Here is a 17291-nt window from a genome sequence, read left to right as displayed (position 1 = left end):
AATAGACAAAAAGCCAAATTAGAAATAAAGACAGTTGGAATAACATTGTTTCTGACTGACTAACATTTGTTTCAGTGTGCAATATTTATTGCTCATCCCAATATCACAGACACGAATGGTTTTGTGCAGCTTTATAAACACTAACAGTGTAACAATTCTGTGTGTTTCATTTTGTCCAGGTAAGGGACTACGGAAGCTCAAGAAACAGGGGAGCGTGAAAGCTGGATGCAGGTGCTTCGCATCGATGACCGTTAGAGAAAAAGAAACGGAGGTCAGCGTGCTATTTCAAACCACCCACAAGGGTCATGACTTTCATCTAAAACACACTTTGTTGACCCCAACGGAGAGAGCTGCCATTGCTGGTAAAACAACTTTGCTTACTAGTGTTTAATTTTCCTTTTGGTGTTTGTTCATTAGTCTGTTCCAGTTTTTGTCGTCCTTCATCATACAAACACTGCATTTTTTACGCCGCAAAATGAAATACCAACTCGCCGAAAAGTTGCGTCGTTGACTTAAAAGGACCTTGAAGACAAAATAGTTTAACTTCTTAAGAAGACTGTGTTGTCCCAATAACAATTCTACCAATTTTGTCACAAACTTCATACAAGTAATTGAGATACAAATGAAAATATATGAAGGTGCGGTGACTCTGCAGCCAATTTCTGGTGATTTTTCTACGTCACAGAATCTTGCTTGTGCCACTGCCAAGAAACGTGACTGGGTGAATGTAGTGGGGCCTTTACTTCCATTTGGTTGAATCACTCGTATCACGGCACGTATACCACATTTAGCAGTATACGTGCAGTTGCAACATGGATAAGAATGTTTCAAAGCGAAGCTTTGTACCTCTACCCCCCAAGGGTTCTGTCGCGACCATTGGTGTCAACAGAAAACTCCCTCGAAAAAATAAAAGGAGTTACTGCCACCGCCAGGAATTGAACCTGGAATGAATAGAGAAATGGAACGAGAGCCCGTTTTCTTACCGATTGAGCTGCTAGCCCATGCGGAGACGGGGGAGACAGACGGTGCAGACGAGCATATCTGCGGGATTACCCCCTGCATTCTCGCTGGATGCCATGTGATAGCGTCACGCAACCTCTCGCGTACTGTGTGCTCGCTGTCTGCACGCCTTGTGCATGCGATAGGAGTTAGTAAAAATTAAAGGAAGCTCACAACAACACATGGCATCTCACTTCTCTGTCTCTGCGGCTGATCTTGTCACCTACACCGGCTGCGGCAGAGACGGAGCAGAGGTGAGATGATCTAACACTGGGTTTGAGCTTCCTTTAATTTATATAGCAAAAAATATCTCTTTGAAGTAATAAAGGGTGCGGTTAAGTGCATTTCACTGGTCCCTGGTTTCACTCTTTGTAGAGCAACGTGTGTGAATTTTAGTGATGCCGCATAGGTAATCATTGTGGTTGTCATTTACAGCTTCGCTTTCCAACCACCTTCACAGGGTGGATTGGTGTGCATTTTTTTGAGTGGTAGCCTATATTATGTTACTACTGCCCAGATTACGTAACCGTGGCATGAAATTTGAGTCTTTCAATATTTGTACTTTTTTACAGCAAAGCAATAACGGCCAGGATGCAGCAGATTGTCTCTGGCAATAGGGAAATTGCACACAAGCACAGTGCCATGTTGCGGTGTCCTGTCAAATCCCTAGGATCATAAAACTGTGTGGCACACCCCCAGTGTACGGAAAAACCTGTTAAAAAAAGACGACCTATGGCCTTCATATTTTCGTATGAGATGGCTTATATTTCCTCTAAAATAATGTTGCCCTAGCAATGCATTTAGAAGTGACACCGGCTTAAGGAAATTCAGTGTAAGCGTGGTGTTTGTAAGCTGGCTTTCCCGCATCAGGTGTTGTACAGTGAAGCATGATCATCTTCGGAAGGACTATGGTTACAGAAAGTGGCTCTAACTCCTGTTTTATAGAAGATATTTTGAAACAAATCATATGACAGTGGGCTGCTAAGATGACTTTAATATTGCGCTGAATTTCATTCACATTTCAAAGTTACATAGTTCATAGTGAAATTGTAAATATTGAGGAATTCTTGTCTGCTGTCAATACATGGGCTTCTACGGATGGAGAGAGACAGTCTTATGTTTGTTCCCTGGAAGGAAACTATAGTTATCCAAAAAATTCATTCAGCCAATTAACCAGGAAGTATGCTCTACTGGAAATTACGAACAGATGTGTTTTGTTCAAAGCATACTGTCAAAGCATACTGTCGCTCCTGTTGAGGCTCTGCCCCACAGCTTTACTTGTCACCCTTCTTCACAGAGTCGAAGGACACTTGAGTTTTTTTTTAATAAGAAAAAGCATCTTTTCTGGCTGGGATGGAGCTGAGTGTTCTTCTATCAGCTGAAACATAGTTGTATTTTCTCTTAGTGGCCTCTTTGAGCTTAGGTCTCAATTGTGAATTAACTGTGCACAAAAGTTCAACAGTTTCATGGTGAAGCCTTGCTCTACAATTATGAACAAGTTTTTGTTCCACGCATCCAGAAATGCCTACAGTGGTACATGCACTTTGTTGCGCAAAAAGTACACGGACACCTAAGCACTTCTCATGGGTCCTGAATGTGACAGCATTAATGTTTAGTTGATTGCCTGAGACTTGCCTTGCCTTGAAGTGCCTTGCCAGGCACTTCATGCTCAAGTGTTGGAATAGGTTTCTGTCTCCTAGTATGTCATGCTTCTGTGCCTCCCTGTCGCTATTGACGGTGATGGCGAATTTCGCTGCCTGCCTATCTGCTTGCTTGGCTGCTTCTTCTACTCTTTGCTTCATCTGCTGTGCACTGGAATAGGCAGCCACCTTTCGCTACTCCTAATTGTAAGCACATGGTGTTGTAAAACACCTGGCACTACAGAACACTGCCCAGACACGTGACTGAGGAGTCGTTTCACTGTCATACACAGCAATGCCACTCTAGTTCCTCAATGTGCCATTTAACGCTTTTTTCATTATAACACTTGTAGTTAAATTTTTTTTTATATGGAATGTCCATTGATGCCCTCATTTGTCTGAAAAATTTCCCAAACACAAAAACACCAAGGTTCTGTGCTGTGAGTGATTTTTCCATTTTTGGGTGGCGTGAGCAACATCAGTAATACTGTAGAGCACAATAAATAGTAGATTAATTTGTCATACAGCATAGCCAACTGGTTACTACTAATTCTCAGTAGCATAATTTCATAGTAAAGAGCTGTAGCGTTTACCCCCCACCTCGTAACCCATCTCCTAATTTTCGCAGTCCCTAGGTTAGCAGGCATGCAATCTGCATACCTTGGGTGGCGCTGGCAGTTCTCCATAGGTGAACAGCATTTTCATTTACTTTCTAAAAAAACAGGCAAGTGCTGCAGTCATTCTTGTTAAATAAAACAGACCATGAAATGGAGCCTACATGTAAAGTTTCAGGGTAAACAGAAAAGGAGCTTGCACAGAAAAAATTTTTAACGCCCTGCACATATAATCCTGGAGCAAGAAAAGAAAAGTTACTTTTTCTATGAAGAAAATTTCGAATATCAATACTGTTGATGCTTCCGCAGCTGAGTGCAAGTTTACATCAGTTGTTTCTAATTTTTAGTGTATCTGCAGTGCTGCAACTGCTGCTTTTAAACTTCACAGTTTGCCTAATTTCTGTTTTTTCCCTTCTCTCTCTTTTTTTAGCCAAGCTGCAACAAGGTGTGTCTTTAGATGCAGTTCTGGACGGCGTCAGGGAAAGCCTTGACAAAACCCTGCAGCGCAAGCATCTCCTGGTGCGGCAAGACCTCTACAACATCATGAGAGATTTCGACCTCAGTCACAGTGAGCGTCTGCACAGTAATGACCATACAAGCGTCCTACTGTGGGTGGAGAGCATGAAGAAAAATGATGACAACCCAGTCTTGTTCTTCAAGCACCAGGGCCAGGCAGACAACGCTGAGATGCTCAACAGAGAAGAGTGCGAGAAGTTGGAAAACAGTGACTTTATGCTCGCCATAATGACAAAGCCCCAAGAGGAACTTCTCAAAAAACTTGGCACTGACCGCATCTGCATTAACGGGACCCATGGCACCACAGGCAAGCATTGAAAACTGACTAAACCCCTAAAGGGACCATGGTGAAACATACCACATTGCTTTAACTGAAACATGGGACAGCTCACACAATTTTTTTCAGCGGGAAATATCACTGCAACATTGATGAATCAAGTATTTAAAGGGGACGATTTAAAATCACCTTACCGAGTCGAAATATGGCAAGGCAAGGGCCCCATGAAGTGCTTGGGGAACAGCCAAAAACAAGCAGCCAGTAAGTACGCTGACTCGCCGTGACCACCAGAGAGAGACCAAAAGTTTAGAAATGCTATCAACTTCGTAAAACCTAGCAGGGCCTATCAGATGAGTGAGGGAAGTAGTTGGCAAGTCAGCACCCTTTCACTCGCTACAGCAGCGAAGGTGTGCTCCTGAGGCCAAGGGAGCATTTGCACACCTGCCAACCTGGTGACTTGGAAATTTGTAAAACCCGCGAACTAGGGAGGGGAGGGGGAGAGTGAGAAGGAGGAAAGATTTCCAGCACACCCATTTTTTGTAAATTTAAAAGGCAAGATTTGTAAAGTCATAAGATGAGTCAAAAGTTGTACATTTTATGGAATATTCGGAAGAGTTGGCTGGTATGCACTTGTGAGCCCAGCCATGATGGGGCTGGTTTTTCTGGCAGAGGCAAGATGTTAAGTTGTGATAAAATGTCTGCAGCCATTAGTTTTTTTTCTACAGTGCACTTCCACCTACAGCCCTTAGGCCTCATACAACTGGCTTAAAATTCCAACAAAAAGGACGCTGTAAATTATTTTTCACGCCACTGGCGCTATCTCAGCAGAATTTGAAGTTGTTTGGGTGAGGAGCAGTGGTTTCATCTCTTGCCAGCAGGGCAGATGGTACCTTGTCATTTGTGCTAATACTGTATTGGGGGGTGTGGGGAAGGGGGGAAGTGAGGGGGTATTTGGTTGCATCTGGGCATATCAACGAACCCTTTTTTGAGGAGGCACTTCTGTTAAGACGAACTTCTGATCAAATGAACAAGTTTTCATGGTCCCTTCGAGTTCATCTTAATGAGAGTCCACTGACATTTAAAAGAAGTGTCTGAGACAGAGCAGCTTTGCAGAAGATTCACAGGGAAATATTGACTTATGGGTAGATAATTTTAGTTCAAGAGGGGAAAAGACTTGTAGACAGAGCAAAAATATGTTTGTGAATTGATGCACTATAATTTTCACCTTGTAAAATTGTGCTTCAATTAGATAATCTCTAAACCCCGAGAGTTCGGCTGATTATTTCGTAGATGCACTGTGATCAGCAGTGGTTTTGTAGTCCAGCTTGATGCAAACAGCTTTTTCTACTGTTTGCTTTCATGCAAAGCTACATGTCAATAGTGAACACATTAAAAATAAGTAGCAGTGTACTTTAGCCCACCAGCAGGGGTGAGACAGCTGAACCAGATTTGGGAGCAGCTAAATTTCGATTTTGGAGCAGAACCTTGATTTAGAGCAGAAGATTGACATTTATTATGTCACCTTAGGAGCATAAAAAATCAAATTTTTGGCCGCTCGGGGGGGGGGGGGGGTGACGGAGGGAGGGAGGGAGAAGTGTGCTTTTTAATAGGTTTTGAACGTACATAACACTGAAACAGCCTTTCCATAAAGTTTTTTCTACCTGAGTATCACAAAGAACGAACTACACTACCTTTTTCAAACCATTTTTACATTCCTGGGCTGCTCTATGCATAGATAACGCGGAGTGCTGTTGAAAATATCGAATTGAAAAACTAAGCAATTTTAAGGAATTTTTATTATCCTGTGAATGCCGAAGTTGTTATTTTTGTAATCCCAGGCTCGGTGTTACGCACAACTGAGAGCCACGGCAAAAGTTGCGCAAAGCGGGGTGACAGTCGTCGCACCACACCAGCCCTCCCATTTCAAGCTCCAAGGTGGGCGTTAACTACAATCGTAATTATAGTATTGGTATGTTTGGGCATTAAATTTCTTTTGGCATTAAATTTCAATTCAGATAGATTAACCATTATTACTAGCGTGCGATAATAGCCTGTCCCGCAATCGGACACTGATTGAACATTTGGCAGTGACGCAGCCTGCGCCACCACTTCTGCAGTGTCCATCGTCCCACTCCCGCCGCTCGCAAGCTCACTGTAAATAGCAACAATAACTCAGCGTTTTATAACGCCGCAATGAGTCCCAAATTTCACTCCCAGCACGCACCGCGCCTCACACTCAAGGCCGAAACATGACGATATTGCGGGTACCCCGTTGTTTTTAATGAACCCCCGTCTTTCGAGTTGCATAACTTCCCGCACTAGGTCAAACGACTAAATGTAAACCCCGCCACCCCCATAACCACAACCGCAGTAGAAATCGGCAAAGAGCACTCTGCCTGAACCTTGAGAAACTGCTTTGCCCAGCGGCCATGTTTTCCAATCTTCACCGCACCAAGATGGCGGCGCCCAGTAATGTCGTTCTGGAGATGCGGCGCTCCCAAAATCGCTGTTTTAAAAGCAACTAGCAAAAGTAGTTTGTGAAAACTTTATACGGGAAAACTTTAAAAATTCGCACAATATAACATGTGCAGCCCGACATTGTGACTTTCGAAAAAACTATCTCGTGGACAATTGTATGCGGGTTTTTTATTGAATGATCAATCAATTAAACCTTTACAAACAGCATCACCTTCAAGGTGCTGGAAAATTATGCCGTCAGTAAGCATTTTCCCCCAGTGAAATTGACGGGAGCATTAAAATCCTTGGCTCTCGGCCTGTTTTGGAGTAGTTTGGCGCAATTTTTGCAATTTTCAAGCTTTCGAAGCAGCCTGGCGCAGGAAAACGAATTTGTATCAAAACTACGCAATATGCATAGCTGTCTCACCCCTGCACCAGTATACCTCCACTAGTGCAATCATGAACAACTGCCTTAGCTAAATGACTAAACATTACAAAATTTGAATTGTGACAAAGTTTATTTAAATGAAATTTATCCCAAAAATGTTTTACTAAAATTAGAAAGCTGCCAAACAAGCCCATTTACATATGGCTACAGCAGGCAGCATCTCAAGCACAAGGGTAGTTCAAATTTGTAATTATTTCAGCCACCATAAATGTCCCATGCATGTTACTGAGCTTGCTGTATAAATATCATAGCATGCTATTGAAGAACAAGGCAAGACTTGTACCAACCAACAGAAATGTCAGCCTTGCGCAAGACAAGTATTTTTATGACTACATTTGTACCTGCTTTTCTGTACAATTGCAGGATGCGATTTTCAACTCGTGACGCTGCTCTGTGTGGATGAATTTGGAGCTGGGTTTCCAGTAGCGTATTGCATAACAAACAGAGTTGATCGCAAGGCTATGCTGGCGTTCCGGAAGGCCATAAAAGTCAGAACTGGGCAAGTGGCAGCCAATGCGTTCATGAGTGATGACGCACCAGCGTTTTTTAACGCCTGGAAAGACGTCATGGGTGAGCCGAAGCATCGCCTCCTGTGTGCATGGCATGTGGACAAAAACTGGAGGGAGAACATCAAGAGGCACATCCGCGATGCAAACCTCCAGGCCTTCACATACAAGGTATGTAGGTCTGTTTAAGTATCTGAGGCCCTTGAACAGCAGGGGAGGCGGTTGTAGAATTAGGAACGTACAAAAATTTCCAGAAAATATTGTGGAAAATTACAACTAAGAGTGAAATGGCAACAACACAGCTATGGAAGAACATACCTAGTAATTACTCTAAAGTACTGGGCAGCACCAGGTCAAAGTATGAATGTAATCATGAAAAAAAAGGTGGGGGAGGGTGGGTGGCCACTTGTACTTTTATCGATCAAGCAAGCAAGCTTTGTTTGACATTTGACACTAATAGGACAAATGCTAGGAGCACAGAGAAAAAACCATACATATGCAGCTTGACAGGGTCTCTGCCCCATAATATTTGACCGCAACAATTGAAGAAAGCATATGATAATCCTGGTGCCTTGCTCACTCTGACCAGAACAATAAAACAGTGGCAGCCTTGCACTCTCAGTAAAACGGTTGCCAATTTCGATTTCTAAAATCTAGGGAGCATCCTCTGGCACAGACATTCATTCTTCTTTGATGGCGGAAGCACATCAAGTGCCTTACGAAAAAAGCTTCCCGTGGTTGAAATCGCACCTGGGTCCCTCGCATTATGAAGCCATCGTCTATTTGATTGCACCAATCCAACACTGTCCAAGCAGTTTGGATTTTGGACTTTGAGTGACCCATGGTGCATTGGATGAAGCTTATTGTTTTAACCACCTCTCACTTAGGAACCTTAGGAGCGTTAGTTTTGCCTTTTAGGTTTCTTTCCCAACTAATACACATGTTGCTGACAGGGAATGGAGACAGGCCACTCAAAGTTCGACAGGCTGGAAGCTTTGATGCCACACACTTCCTAAGCTAGGGTGAAGTTGCAGAGTTGCTACTCAGCCACACTTCTTGACCTCGAAAAAAATGCAGATATTACAGATTTAAAATTGCTTCCAAGCAACACTTGACATAATCGCACGAAGGCACCTCCCCGAAGCAAACCATGCCAATTCTTGGAAACTGAAATTTTTTGTCTGTACTTCTTTAAAGACTGCCTTTTCCCATGGTAGTGCTGAAACCAGTATGCATGTTTTTAGCTGCTCCCTCCAATCCTGAAAGAGATGGAAGCGATTTTGCTGACTCTTCCTAACTGATTAAAAAAATGCACTTCCATTTTTGAAGATCTTACTTAGATTTGTGGTGTCCAGAAAAATATACATGTGATTTCATTTGAAAATTCCCCCGACCTGTCATTATCATTACCATGTTGCTGATTGAGAGGTAGTGACATGTATTGCTTCTAGTAGTGATTGAAGCATTGCTTGTAGCCAGACATACATCAGATTATATGCATATGCACACCACCAGAATGTCAATGTTACTGAAATAGTACATTGAATTTGCTTACACTGTCTCGTAGTTTTTTCCACAGGCGCTGAGAACAGTCCTGGATTCCCCGAATGAAGACAGTTTCAAGGACAGCCTGGCTTCATTTTTCGCATGGTGTGACCTGGAAGGACAGAATGAAGAGGGATTGATTAAATTTAAGGAATACTTCAGGCAGCACTATGCGAACAGACCAGAGACATGGGCAGCCTGCTTCAGGAGAAACGCTGGTATAAACACAAACATGCGACTTGAGGCACTCCACAAGCTCCTTAAGTACTGTTATCTGGATGGCCAGCAGAACAAGAGAGTAGACAAATTAATTTCTGTGCTCTTGAAGCTTACAAGAAATAAGATATTTGATCGGTTGATCAAACTGATCAAAAACGCAGAGACTTAAAGTCAGCGAAAAGTCACAGAGAGGCACAATGGTGGCCTAAAGATTGCAGCCAGCAGAGTGAGCAGTGCTGGCATTGCTCAGTGGACTGTTCAGTCGCAATCACAACCTGCGACAATGTACGTTGTGACCAGCCAAAGTGGCGGCATGTGCCAAGAGTCTTGTTCCTTTGCCTGCCCCAGATGCAGAGTTTGTGCGCACAACACAACGTGCTCGTGCCCAGATAATGAGCTAAGGCGCAACCTCTGTAAACACATTCATGCGGTCTTCATAAACAAAATGGACAACACAGATGAGGGCCAGCAACCTGTTGAGGAGGACATGCAGGGATGCCAACCCGACCTACCGACTTCTCAAGCCACTCCAGCAGCTGCACCTCCACTACCTAAGGTAACGTCCCAAACTGGGCATGAATAAGGATAGAGAAACCCCTAACCTACCCGCTTCAAACTGACTGCTGGGAAAAGGGGCCTTAGGCAGAGATTCCAACTAATGCGCCTGTTTTAAAAGCATCTCTTTTAACTGTTCAAAGTCAGAAATAGCAACACAGCTCACCGTAGAAAATATTTGGAAAAGAGACTATACTCGGGTACAAGTTAAGAACACAAACGGAAGCTGCCACTGTGCCTCATCTCCACAGCTGGATGCTGCTCAGCGCGGCACAAACCGTTCTTGTGATTTTTTTGGACTTAATATGCTCATAAACTACTGCAGTGACAACAAACAAACTACGTCACAAAAGGCATACAATATAACACATTCATAGCAATGTCCTTTCAAAATGCCCGTGCCAGTTGACGTCTGGACCTGCAGCCCTGGTGGAGTGATATCGTACGTAAGCTAGCAATGATATTGATGTGGGCTTGTTCCAGGCTACATGCATATGCAGTAAAAGCAACGTAAATTTGATGTCAAGCCACAGGGGATTAAAACGTAAAAAATTTAGGCATTCTGCAGATGTGACTAAGAACAAGTGTGCTATAAAATGAAGGGCTCTCCCACTGACCTCCACCTGCTCCTGTCTTGCACCGCCAGAGTCCACTCTTTGCCCCCATTTTCATCCCTCCATAGAGTTATTGGCCATCCGTTTTTCTAAACCCATCTCTCAGTAGCCACTGTGTTGCTCTGGTGGTTCACCTGCTGTCAGATCATGTTACATGATCAGTCGAAGTTCTTTTTTTTCTTTAATTTGAACTACGATATCACCTACTCAAGTTTGTTCCATGACCCATTGGGCTGACTTAAGTTTCCTTTCCAGTTGTTTAGCAAAGCACCAAATTTCCGCTCGATATGCCACCACTTGCTGCATGGATTGGTTGTATGGTATTCTCTTCAGTGATACAGGTTGCACATGTTTCATCATTTTGGGGTGCTTGCAGATTGCACCCCAGCCCATACCCATTCTCCACTGTTTTTTTTTCTTATGGTTGAGATCAGCACTCACAACTGGTGCTAGTAGTAATATTATTCTACTTGTTCTAGCAGTTCATCACCTATGCTCAAAAGGGCACATTTAGCGTGCTTATGATTTCTTCAAATTTAGTGATATGTACAACTAAATCGACACTCCTCAAGCATTTTTTGCAGGTGTTCTGCAGACTCGCTTAACAAGACTATGTCGTCTGCAAAGGTCAATTGGCTCAAGTATTTCATGTGTACCCTTAATCCTATGTTTTCCCATGCAAGCTTCCTGAATACCCCCTCCAGACACGCACGCTGTGAACAGTTTTGGCGAGATGGTATTACCCTGTCGCACTCCCTTACAGATTGGGAATTTGTCGCTTTGATTGTGAAGGATTATTGTGCTGGTACATCCCTTACATATCTCATCTAGGAGCCCTATTTAGGTCTCCTCTAGTCTCTGGTTTTTCAGTGCTGTCCCGCCACAATTTCTGCAATTCACCTAGATCATACCTTCTCTTCCACATCAATAACCAAACTGGCCTCAACTGTCAGCATTCCAAACTTTGTTCAGGGAAGCAAAATTGATAAAATGCCTTCTCCACATAAAGGCTTAAGTCATTTTGCCAAAGTCCTTTACGTTTAAGACAAGCTGGTTGTCATGCTTGACAGGCAGACATTACTGATCTGCAGTGACCAGCAATTAACTGCTATATTTCCTTGTCCCCTAATTATTCTGCAGGACTGCAACAGCGAAAGGGAAGTGGAAGATGCCGTGGCCTCATTGGTTGCCCTGAACTCCATCAAAGAGACGGGAACAAAGAACAGCCAAGGAAGGTGCACGTCAATGATGCAGGCCATATCTCAGTACCTCCAGAACCCAGACCCTGAAGACGAAGTTGCACCGTGGCTGGAGCCAGCTTTGGGACAAATCCTTGACAAGCTCAGCGTAGCTGCAGGTGCGTACCAGCATCCGGTGGCAAATACACCAAGCAACAAAAAGATCGAGAAGCAGCTCAGATTTGTTTCTACGAAAAGGAAGCCTAAGCATGCTGCACCCGGGAAAATGGCCAAGCCAACAATAATTGAGCAGAAGGCTGTACAAGATGTTCTCAATGCTGCGGGTGGGTCTGGTGGCCAGCACACAGCATTTGATCACACGTACTAAAGGGAGCACTAGTACCAGAGGCCTTCATACCAAAAAACTGAACCCTGAAATTTCTGTTATGACCAGCAGCATGTTTAATTTATTTGCACGAACGGAAAACAATGCAAACTTATTTACTTTTTTATGTTTTTTTTTCTTCACCTGGTACAATGCTTGAATAATTGTTAGTGGGGTTTGTGCCAAAGCTACACCTTCGCGAAAGGCACACTGTAGTGGAGGGCTCGTGATTCATTTTGACCACCCGGGGATCTTTAGCGTGCACCAAATCTCGTACACACGGGCGTTTTTGCTTTCCGCCTCCATCAGAAAAGCAGCCGCCACGGCCGGGAATCGAACCCGTGTCCTTGGGCTCAGCAGCACAACACCATAGCCACTGCAGTGGGTCCCAGGTACATTGCAATGATGCCTGAATGGTTTACCCAATCTCAGCTCCGCCCGCTGCAGTCGATCGAGTGATCGGCACAGTAGGGAGGTAGTTTTTATGCCGATTAGCAAACTTCAACAATTAAAAAATAAAAAGTAGAAGCAGCAAATACTCAAGACTGCATAAGACAGGTGTATCGGCGTGTATCACTTGCACCATCAGGCAGAGAAATTGAATTGAAATTCAATTTTGTAGATGGCGCATGGGTTGACGGTTGTCTGAGCATGCAGAATTAATCACACGTGATAACCCCTTTATTTGTTCTTTTTCTTTCTGCACAGTTTTATTTGTCCTTAGCTTGTTTTTAAAAAGAGTGTCTGTATAATAAACTGCAGTTGTAGTAGCACACTTGTGTTGTCCTTTCACAGTCCCTGTCCATTTTATTACCCTCCACTGTTCGAGCAATGGAATATCAACTAGGCCAAGCCGTCACGTTACTAAATCCTGTAGGGTTCTCAGTTTTGGTGAGACTGCCCTTGTACTTTCAAAAATGTTGCGGGTACCTTGAAGTCACTTGTCAAAAATGATAGCCAACTTGAACAGTTTTCTTTTCCCTCTTTGTCACTCCGTTATCCCTAGCTCCTTAACCACCGGTGATATAGTATGTACAGAGAGCAACACACTTATCTATAACACAACTGTCATACTTCTAGCCTCATCCTTCCTCGCCCGAAAAGGATATAAAGAAAACTACTATGGCATGGCGTTCTTAAATCTACCGACCACTTTTGGCCTCACAGTTTTTGTAAAAGATTGTTTCCGCCCTTTTCAGAGGCTCGCTGTTATAGACAAGTGTGTGGCACGTGCACTGTACTCTGTTTTGCTGTGTGCTGGGTATAGCAACGCCCCAACATTATTTCAGAGTAAGAGCCAAAGGGGTTGCGAAGTCTTTAATCGCGTGAAAATCCCTAGGCGTGACTTTAGCCGTACGAGTGCATACTAAACTAATGCCGCGACAATATGCCCTGCGAGAGACTGAAAAAAGCTGCGAGAGAAAGTGAGACGAAACAGCGTCGCGAACAATGTACAAAGCAACGTTTGTACCTTTCAGTTAAGGAACACAGATTGCGAGAATGTGGTTTTAACGTGATGAATGGCGATCGCTATAGCTCATCAATTTTCTTGGTGCAAACATTTTGCTGTAATTAAATGCCAAGGCAGCCAGTTGTCTCATCCGCGTCGCTGACTCCCTCCCTACCTAATGTGTGCTGTGTTTTCATTCGTTTGCATTCAGGTTGAGCAACCAGCTTGTCTGCGAAACATCAAAGACTGGCACTACTAACAGCTAATGTCAACGGATTCCAACAGTCGCTAGATGCTGCGGTAAATTTACAATGATCGTCCGTTTAATTTGACCTCGTGGATCGAGTGTGAAACCTCGCGACAACAACAGTCTCGGGGCGTGACAGCAAAGAAGGAAGCGCAAGGGTATTAAAAGCATTGAATCGTAACAAACTGGTCGTATGTACTCACCACACTCACCATGTCGCATCGCTGGCGATCCGTTGGTTAACCCGCCGCTGCTGAAAAGCGACGACCGCACATACGCTACAACAAGCCGCCATCACAGAACAGGGACGCCATCCCGGGAAAGGAAAAAAAGAAAAAAAGAAAGAAAAAAATACGCTTGAGGGCGCAGAGATCACGACCGAGGAGTGGTCTGGTAGCGGGAGTAGAGTACGTTGTTTTTATTGTGTTTTATTGTGGAATGTCGCAGCGGCGAAGCTCTCGTCCTTTCTCACGCTTGCTCGAGCGGTTCGCGTTACCTGACCCGCCGGAAGTATGACACGCGTGAGATATCGTGTTCCACGCCTGCGCCGCCGCGCCAGCGGAGACCGGGGGGGGGGGGGTTCACCATTTCTCTTCGCTTAATAAAGGGACTTGAGTTCAAGAAACCGATTGTTGTGTACGCTTTTATCGTCGCTCGTCAGCCGACGAGACAGTAACAATGTCGGTAACGAAACACACTGTACGAATGTCACGCCTCCTGTTTGCATGTTCCACCGAACAGGAAAAACGAAATAAAAAAAAGGCAGGCAGTAGTGGTGAATAGAAAAAAAAGTAGTTTGCCTGCTAGTCTATGGTCGAAGCTATCTGGTGGAAAATAAACTTGCTCGCGCATGTGCAGTAACTATTTTGCAAGCTGTCAATGGTGCAGACACCAATCCACTGCACTGTTGACAAGGCAAATGATCCTGCCGGAATTCAACATGATGGTGCTAGCGACGCGATGTGGACGTACAATGCGCGACAACGTTGCCTTGACCGTGCATTTTTTGGGACCGTGCAGACATTTCCCGTGAACGGAAAACCATTAAAATATTTTGGTTTCACTCCGGAACGAAATAATATATAACGTTTCGGTTATAAATATCAAAAATATCGTTTTTTTCAAAACGATACCGGTCAAAAATATCGTTTTTTTTGTTTTTCGTTTTTCGTTTTTCGTTTTCGTTCCCTTCCGACACACTGCGGCAGTGCTGCGCACATCAGTTAAATACGGTTGTTCTTTTAAGTTAGGTGGAGGTTCGCTGAAATTTTATCTCGGAACGCCGAAAACACGTGCAGCCGTAACTTTTATGTTGTGAACGTGCTTATTTCTCTAAGAACTCGTTAAATAAACTCCTCGTTATTTATATTCCCCGGCCGTTCTTAAAGCAGTGTAATTTACTGTATACGCATTCAATTGGAATGAAGGTTTTCTTGTAAAGTTGACGTTAACACAATTTTTAAGATTCAACGACTTTTCTGAATCAGCACACCAGGATGTTATTAATTTGAATCATGCTGCAAGTATTTTGAATCACGTTCATTTGCTATAGTCCTGTAAATTACACAGTCATTCGCGAACATTTTTAACGAAGATTTGAGGCCACGCAAACAAAAGAGGGCCCGCAACCGAGCCTTGAGGAATTCCTGAGGTCGCGGGAACATATCCGGATGAACAACCATGGAGAGCGACCAGCTGCTGTCTTAGCGTGATATACTCGGCTATCCATGCAATAACCAATTCATTCAGTTTATTACCCGCACTGTACTAACAAGAAGGTGATATGAAACACCAGCAAATGCTTTTTGTCGCACAAGAAAATAGTCAGCTACTTTAAGCTTATCTATTGCTAGAGCCAAATCGTGTTAACTCAACAAGCTGCGTTGAGCAAGAAAAACCCGACGAAATCCGTGTTTGCTAGGATGCTGGCGATTATGTTTAACCAAATGAGTCATATCCCAAGTGTTCTAATTTCAATTTCAAACACTGCAACTAAATTAACATCCAGGCTTCGTCATTCACAAGTTTGTGTTGTTATGGCAAATTCAAAATAACAATTGTTTCTAAATAGGCAGTCATAAAACCCCATGAAGTAACATAGTGCAGGGCACGAAGTTTAGCCTACCAATGCACGAGCTTAGCCTCTTCTACGTTTATCACAAACAATACAGTGCACATTGTTTTTCGCAGTATTATTGTGAGAAGAATAGCCGGAAACTTCCGCTTTTGCGCGCCCTTGCCTTTCTTTGGTGGGGAGTCTTTGACATGGCGCCGGTTGAGATCCTGCGTGGTGGCCGTCTGATCGACACCCTTTAAGGCCACTTATTTTGGTGAACCACCGCCATCTCGGGTAGGGCATCGCTGCCGGGTTGGTATTGGCCGCCAGGGGGCCAAGACGACCGCACGCACGTCAAATCAGCTCCGTACCAAAACAGCCTTCAATCAAAAATTCGTCCCCAAATCCTGCCGCCAACCTCTCCATCGTAAGAACTGGACGCCCGGTACTCGCCGTCAACTCCATCAGCTCGGTGAGCCCATTCTTTAAAATTTCAAGAGCGTTTAACTTTCCCTGCTGCTGAGCTCCCGCAAAATGGCGGCCGACAAAAATACCTGCGTCGCCTGCTCACGAAAACTCACAAGCAAGCAGAAGTCTCTCCGGTGTACGTCTTGCGGCAAACGCGCCCATTCGAAATGCATTGCTTGGCCCGACGAGGAGCTACAACTCCTGCGATCCGGTCAGATCGAATTCTTATGTTGTGCGTGTGATGAGCAACGCAAGCCCTCCGACAACGTCGTCCCGGCCGAAGGGGCTCCCTCGGTTGCCTCGCCCCGCGACGAGGAACCATTCGCTCCCCAGCCGGGCGACCTTGACGGCCATTTCGGGGGGCTACGCGAGCTTCTTCTCAACGCGCTTCAGGGGATTTCTCTCCTCACAGACGAGGTCAACGCTCTGCGTCAGGAGAGCACCCGTCTGCAGAGGGAGGCCGCCAAGAACTCCAGCCTGCAGGCCGCGGCGATCTCTTCTCTCCAAGACGAGGTGCGTGCGCTGCGCTCCGAGCTGGGGAGGAGAAAGCAACAATACCCCCCTCTCGCACCGGCTACGGGAAACAAAGCGACGGAAGCTGCTTTGACCAGGGCCCCCCTCTCCGTGGATACTCGCAAAAACCTCTGCGCGCCCGAGAATGCCTCGTCGCCTGTTTCCCTGCTGCCGGCCACAACAAACTGGGCATCCCCCGGTAAAGAGCGCCCGGGTGACACGCGCCGACCTGTGCGTGAAGTGGCCGTCGGAGCGAATACCAGCTCAGCAATCACCAGTGTCCCCCGTCGACCCGCCAGGAAAGCCTTGTTTGTGTCGCGCCTGCACCCTGACACCTCTGTGCCCGACGTTCTCGGGCTTGTCAACTTTGTTGTGACCGACGAAAGCGCTGTGTGCACGCGTCTAAAGAGCAAGTATCCCAGCTACGCATCCTTCCACATCAGCACCAGTGCCGATTCTTATGCTGCACTCAACGATGCTGCAGTTTGGCCTAACGGATGCTTGTTCCGCCCTTTTGGAGGGTTTCTGAAAGAGGACCGTGTGCTTAGCTCTAACATCAATTCAGTATGAGCTTCACACTCTACTACCAGAATGTTCGAGGGCT

The 17291-nt window shown here is 44.8% G+C and overlaps 1 long non-coding RNA gene across 1 annotated transcript in view; it reads right to left on the bottom strand.

The window, feature by feature from the left end:
- Positions 1-13959, bottom strand: part of LOC144160858 (uncharacterized) — a 33728-nt gene extending 19769 nt beyond the window's left edge. The window contains exons 1-2 of the long non-coding RNA XR_013320411.1: positions 13854-13959; positions 9013-9114 (exon numbers count right to left, since the gene is read on the bottom strand). This is a non-coding gene — a long non-coding RNA (uncharacterized LOC144160858). The remainder of the gene's footprint in view (positions 1-9012; positions 9115-13853) is intronic.
- Between the last annotated feature and the right edge of the window lie 3332 nt (positions 13960-17291).

This window comes from Haemaphysalis longicornis, unplaced genomic scaffold (genome assembly GCF_048455015.1).
Source record: "Haemaphysalis longicornis isolate Haplotype H1 unplaced genomic scaffold, Haemaphysalis longicornis Haplotype H1 scaffold_11, whole genome shotgun sequence".
In the NCBI taxonomy this organism is placed as follows: Eukaryota; Metazoa; Arthropoda; class Arachnida; order Ixodida; family Ixodidae; genus Haemaphysalis; species Haemaphysalis longicornis.
This window is presented reverse-complemented; position numbering and strand designations above follow the sequence as displayed.